Source organism: Siphateles boraxobius, unplaced genomic scaffold, assembly GCF_051911475.1.
Source record: "Siphateles boraxobius isolate OS27281-9 unplaced genomic scaffold, OSU_SipBor_1 164, whole genome shotgun sequence".
Classification (NCBI taxonomy): domain Eukaryota; kingdom Metazoa; phylum Chordata; class Actinopteri; order Cypriniformes; family Leuciscidae; genus Siphateles; species Siphateles boraxobius.
This window is the reverse complement of record NW_027508771.1, coordinates 1011588-1018117: the sequence shown is the minus strand read 5'-3', so window position 1 is coordinate 1018117 and position 6530 is coordinate 1011588. Positions and strand designations below refer to the sequence as shown.

At 46.6% G+C, this 6530-nt stretch overlaps 1 long non-coding RNA gene across 1 annotated transcript; it reads left to right on the top strand.

Annotated features, from left to right (window-relative positions):
- Nucleotides 1-1134: 1134 nt before the first annotated feature.
- On the top strand, nucleotides 1135-2583 carry LOC143740075 (uncharacterized). The gene is made up of 2 exons (XR_013204733.1): nucleotides 1135-2045; nucleotides 2251-2583. It is a non-coding gene; the product is annotated as an uncharacterized LOC143740075 (long non-coding RNA).
- Nucleotides 2584-6530: the final 3947 nt, after the last annotated feature.

Sequence of the window (6530 nt, the reverse complement as noted above, 5' to 3'; positions counted from 1 at the left end):
ACAGGAAATATATCCAAAGATTCTCCGTCTTTTCCTTATATATACAAAAAATCTAACAGGATAATATAGTAAATAAAAAACAAAATAAATAAACAATAAAACCGCTACCAACAATGGAGTGGTCTTATGTCCAACTCAAGTTGAGTCAGCATCTCTTTCCTCCATGTCTTCTCCACCTAAATACCTTATGAAGGGTTCCCAAATTTTAGCAAACTGTTGTCTTTTATTCCTTATATGGAGCCGTATACGTTCCAGATGAAGAGTATTTGTGAGTTCGTCGAGCCATAGCTGGAAAGATGGCGGCAATTCACTTTTCCAGAAAGTTAAAATAAGCTTTTTGGCTGTTAAAAGCCCATAGGAAAGAAATTGTTGTTGAGACTTGGACAAGCAGAGCCCATGTCTTGAAACCCCAAACACAATTAAAAACTCCTCTGGTTCAATATATTGATTTGTGATTTCAGAGATGACATTGAAAATCTTGCACCAGAAGTTTGGAGGATTAGGACAAACTACATAACTGTGAAGCAGGGTCGCATCCGCCGTCTTGCATTTATCACACTTTGGGGAGACAGCTGGAAATATTCTGGATAATTTTGTTTTAGAATAGTGTAGTCTATGCAAGATTTTGAACTGAATGGGGCAATTTCTGGAGTTTATAGAACATCTATTAATCTCTTCCAGGCTACCAGCCCATAACTCATCAAAAATCTCTGACTTTAATTCTTCCTCCCATAGACTCTTGATTGAAGATGTAACAGGCAATTGGGAGGCCTGGAGGGTGTTATAAATGTAGGAAATCATTTTCCCTTTGCCAAAATAATAATTAAGGCAGGTATCCAGACAAGAAGGGCTAATTATAGAGAGCCTGTTTAAGTAAGATTGTACATAGTGCCTGACTTGCAAGAACCTAAAAAAATTACTTCTATGAAGTTTGTATTTCTCCCGAAATTTTTCAAAGGAGACGAATGTACCGTCTTGATACAGATCCCTTACTGCGTGAATTCCTGATTCTCTCCATTGCTGAAAACCTTTATCCAATCTGGAGGGTATAAAAGAGGGATTGTCAGCTATGGGAATTGATAAAGGTAACGTCTCCACCCCAAAATTAATTCTAATTTGTTTCCAAATACGGATCATACTACTAATGACAGGGCTGCACCTGTAGATTTATTTTTTACAGCTCGTTGGTGAAAGAATCACAGCACCAAGATCGTAGGGGGTACATTCATCCTGTTCTAGTCTGAGCCAGTCCAGTTGTCCACTTTTGTCATTTAATATTATTGATATAATTCTGAGGTTAGCTACCCAGTAATAGCAGCGTAAGTCCGGAAAAGCAAGACCCCCTGCCTTTCTGGGTTTAGAAAGATGTATTTGCTTAATTCTACTATTTTTATAATTCCAAATAAAGGGTAAGATAGTTGAATCGAGTTGCTTACAAAAGGATTTGGGGAGAAATAAAGGGGTGTTTTGCAACAGATATAATAGTTGCGGGAGAAAAACCATCTTGATGGCATTTATTCTACCTATTAACGAGATAGGAAGAGTTCTCCAGAACTGAATATTTCTTTTCAATTTCAACAAAAGGGGGACATAATTGGTTTCTCGTAGAGAGCTAAACTTCCTAGTTACAACAATTCCTAAATAAGTAAATCTGGCTTTAGCTATTTTAAACCGAACTGGGTACATTTGTCCAGCAAGAATTCTGCCTCCCACAGATTGGTTATGTGCCCATGTGGAACAGAGATTAGTCCTGTCACTTTTAGAAAGTACTCAGGTTGTTATGTGTATAAAAGACACCTGTCCACAGAATCTGTATCTTCCATTCCAACCTCTCCACCACCATGGGCAAAACCAAAGAGCTGTCAAAGGACATCAGGGACAATATTGTAGACCTGCACAAGGCTGGAATGGGCTACAAGATCATAAGCAAGAAGCTTGGTTAGAAGGAGACAGCTGTTGGAGCCATTATTCGGAAATGGAAGAAATACAAAATAACCATCAATCTCCCTCGGTCTGGAGCTCCATGCAATATCTCGCCTCATGGGGTAAGGATGATCATGAGAAAGGTGAGGGATCAGCCCACACTGTAAAAAATATAATCGTTAAAAAAAGGGTCAAATGACTGGCAGCTACGGCTGCCAAACAAAAACCGTAAAAATAAAGTAAAATATCCTAATTTAAATTAAGTGCAAAAAACTTTTACAAATATTTTCTTTAAATGTTTTACAGAAAAACACTGTTATTTTACAGCTATTATCTGTCACAGTGTCGGGTTTGTGTTTCCCTGGGTATCCACCAGAGGTCCTCTTCCACCATGGTGTCCTTCACTCAGACTACATTTCCCATCATCCTGTTTTGTCACTCATTAATCATTGCACACATCTGTTTCCGTCATCTCACCTAGTTAGTATCTGTGTGTTTGTTTCTGTGATTGTCATGGAGTCCTTGTTTAATGTCACTGGCACTTTGGAGATCTGTTCCTGTTTTTGTTTCTTGTTTTTGGACTGCTTTGTATGGATTTTGAACCTTTGCCTGGCTGACTACGATTTTGGATTGTCCCAAATAAATACTGCACTTGGATCCTAACCTTTTGTCGTGACATTATCTGGATTATTACAATCAAACACCCTAACTGTAAAAGAAATCCCATAAAAAAACAGTCAATGACTGTCAGCAATGGGTGCCATAAAATGAATGTAAAATATCCTAATTTAAATAAGTGCAAAAGACTATTACAGAAATCTTCATTAAGCTTTTTAACAGAAACACTTATTTACATATATTTCCTGATTATTTACTAAAAAAACATGTAGTTAACTACATGTATGATTTACTGTGACTATATGTGACTTACTGTGACACTAATGTTAAAAACGATACTCGGTTACTAACGTAACCTCGGTTCTCTCTAGAAGAGGGAACGAGTATTGCGTGAGCTAGCTTACGCTACGGGTAAAGTCATCTTTGTTCGAGATATTGAAGCCAAAAATTATCCTTAATTTTGTATTTATTTTCAACGCAGTGCAGCAGCTAGCAGACCTAGAGCAGGCCATATTGCGTGCTCATTGGCTGCCCTGCGGGCAGTTGTTCCAAACGCCTGAAAGAGGCGGAGCGCGTAATGTAAATCCTGAGCGCCCTAACGGGGCAGAGGAGATTCACATCACCCTCACTGTCGGATGCAGGCAGAACCGAGAGAGAAATGACCTGCGCTCTGAATGGGGTGCCCAATATTTTAGGGACATAACCATGTCTTGGCTTGAGGATAACTTTAGAGTCATTTGGCCTGAACTCAAGACACGTAGCACTAACAGAGCGTTTAGATCCCCCACACGTTTAACTGATGACAGAGCTGTCAGAAAAACGGTTTTGAGCAAGAGATACTTTAGGTCCACGGAGTCTAACGGTTCAAAGGGGAAAGCTTTCAGGGCCTCTAGGACCAGTGAAAGAACCCAGAGGGGAACCGAGGGGGGTCGCGGGGGGTCCACCCGTCTAGCTACTCTAAGGAAGCGAATGACGAGCTCGTTCCTTCCTATTGACTGGCCGCGCGTCGACTCAGCGAACGCTGCAACGGCAGCCACATAGACTTTAAGCGTGGATTGGGGCCTGCCCTTATCCAACAGCTCCTGAAGGAAGCTAAGCAACCCCGGGACCCCGCACATTCGTGGGTCTAGATCTCTATCAGCACACCATTTGGAGAACGCCGACCATTTAGACAAGTAAAGCCGCCTCGTAGAGGGGGCTCTGGATTGCGTGATCGTGTTCATCACTCCGGGTGGTCAACGGGTATCCGTTGATCAACCATGCATGTAGATACCAGCGCTCTGGATGGGGATGCCAGATTGAGCCTGTGGGCTTGAGGGAGGAGGTCTCTGCTCACCGGAATCGGCCAAGGGGCTGTGTGGGACAGCCGCATCAGCTCCGGGAACCAAGTTTGATTCTCCCAGCGCGGGGCTATAAAGAGCACCGAGTGGCGCGTTTCCCTGATTCTCTTGATTACCTGTGGTAACAGAGAGACCGGAGGGAAGGCATAAAGTGGGAGGCTGGGCCAGATTTGGGCCAGCGCATCCTCGTTCTTTGAAAAGAACAGCTGGCAATGAGCGTTGTCTTTTGACGCAAACAGGCCGACTTTCGCTTTGCCGAAAAGGCCATAGTAACTGGACTGTTTGGGGGTGCAAGGAGCATTCCCCCGGGGGGATGTGGTTCTTGGACAGTGTGTCTGGACCGTCGTTCAAATGGCCTGACACGTGCGCGGCTCTCAGCGAGTGCAGGCGGCCCTGAGACCACATAAGAAGGCGTTCCGTCAGATGGCAGAGGTTTCTGGATCTGACACCGCCGTGACGGTTTATGTAGGACACCACCGACATGTTGTCCGAGCGGACCAGTACATGGTGGTCCTTTATGAAAGGGAGGAAGCGTTTAAGCGCGTTCTCGACCACTATCATTTCCAGACAGTTTATGTTGAAGTGTTTCTCTTGGTCTGACGTCGAAGACGGCGCCCCAACCCAGGTTGGAGGCGTCCGTCGAGATGAGCAATCGATGTGAAACAGCCCCCATCGTCACTCCCCGTTGGTACCAGTCGGCCGCTAACCAGGGCTGCAGAGCCGAAACGCAGCTCTGAGTCACTCTTATTCGCCTGTAGCCTGAAACCCAAGCCCTGTGAGGCACTTGGGAGTTCAGCCAGCATTGTAGCGGGCGCATGCGCAGCAGGCCCAGCTGAAGCACAGCCGCAGCTGATGCCATACAGCCTAGCATCCTCTGGAATGTCTTCAGAGGTATAATACTGCTTCTCTGGAAAGACGCGGCTAGCTGTCGAACACGGCGCACTTGCTGTGTCGGTAAGTGGGCCATCATAGCCACCGAGTCCAGTTCTATTCCTAGGAAGGAAACTGACTGACTGGGCAGTAATGAGCTCTTGGTCCAGTTGACCGTGAGACCCAAGCTTTCCAGATGGCTGAGAAGCGCAGCTCTGTGAGATATCAGTTCCATCTCTGACTGGGCTAAAATCATCCAATCGTCCAAATAGTTCAGAATTTGCAGCCTTTTCACTCTCAAAGGGGCGAGAGCCGTATCCATGCATTTCGTAAATGAACGGGGTGCTAAGGATAGGCCGAACGGGAGGAAGGTGTATTGATATGCCGACCGTCGAAGGCGAATCTAAAGTATGCATCTTTCAGATCGAGAGAAACGAACCAGTCTCCCAGGCAAATGTGCGCGAGGATTTGTCTGGTCGTAATCATTTTGAACGGCCGTCTCATGAGAGCTTTGTTCAAATGTCTTATATCTAAGATAGGTGTGTCCTTCTTGGGTAAGAGAAAATAACGGCTGTAGAAGCCTGACTCGCTCTGAGAAGGAGGTACTATGGCCCCTTTGCACAGCAGTTTGGCTATTTCTGCGCGGAGTAGATGAGCTACATCCGCTTTCACTTTCGTCTCGGCCCGAGCTCGAAAGCGAGGGGGACGGCGAGCGAACTGAAGCGACTAGCCCTGACTTATCGTGCTTAGCACCCAATCTGTCACATCTGGAATAGCCTTCCATGCTTCTACATGTATGGTTAGGGGCAGAATGGACTCCGGGTTCCGTTGGCCGCGCAGCGCGGGCTCGGGAAACTGTACCTGAGGCGTGAGCGGGGTGCGCACGCTCTCTGATCTCAGTAACGGCAGCTCGCTGACAGCTGTAACTGCCTGAACCACTTGATATGACCCGATTACTGGGAATGGGGAACATTTCGTGCCTATATTTATCGCGAGCGGAGCCTGGGGCGAAGTGTTTGTCAGTAAGCGTGAGCGCTCATGGGCGGGCATGTGACTTATATTCACAGCATGGCCGCTGTGAGGCTGTTCCCGTGTAACAGAGCGGGCAGCGAGTACGTGTGAGCACAGATTTGTGGGCACATTCTCTACATCTAACACTCGAGCGGCAATTGCCAGCTTTATGAGAGTGGGCTCTGTGAGTGTGAGAGACACGGGGGTAACCTGCTTGCGTGTAGGGGTGAACACTGAGATGTGGGCACAATACTACACTTAGAGCACCACGGCAAGAGCCGGATAGCCAGACGTTACACTCTTGAGATTTTGCAGGCGAGCGGGTAGCATTACCGGCTCATTGGCTGCCGAATACATTGCTGCAGTAGCCTTTTCTTAGGGGACTGACAGAGCGAGATGTTTCAATGGTGGTCCGGCCACGGCGGGACTCAACCATCTTTTGAGAGGTTCGTCTGGGTTGCCATAGCAACGGCAGTGTGTGCAGGCGAGCGGGTTTTACCGGCTCGTTGGCTGCCGAATATACCTTAAACAGCTGTCACCTAGGTCCGTTCTTACAGCTGTCACCTAGGTCCGTTCTTTCAGCTTCGTCCCCTGAGGCGGCGGCAGTGCGGGCCAAAGGCGGCAGCTGTGCGTCCGGGAGGGGCGGAGAAGGAGAGAGAGAAGCTGGCGGGATGTAACGTAATCCTGCGAGCTCCGGGGTGACAGTATTTGCAGCGAAGGCCTCGAGTCATTCCGCAGGGTCGACTGCGGAATCGCTTCCCATGTTCC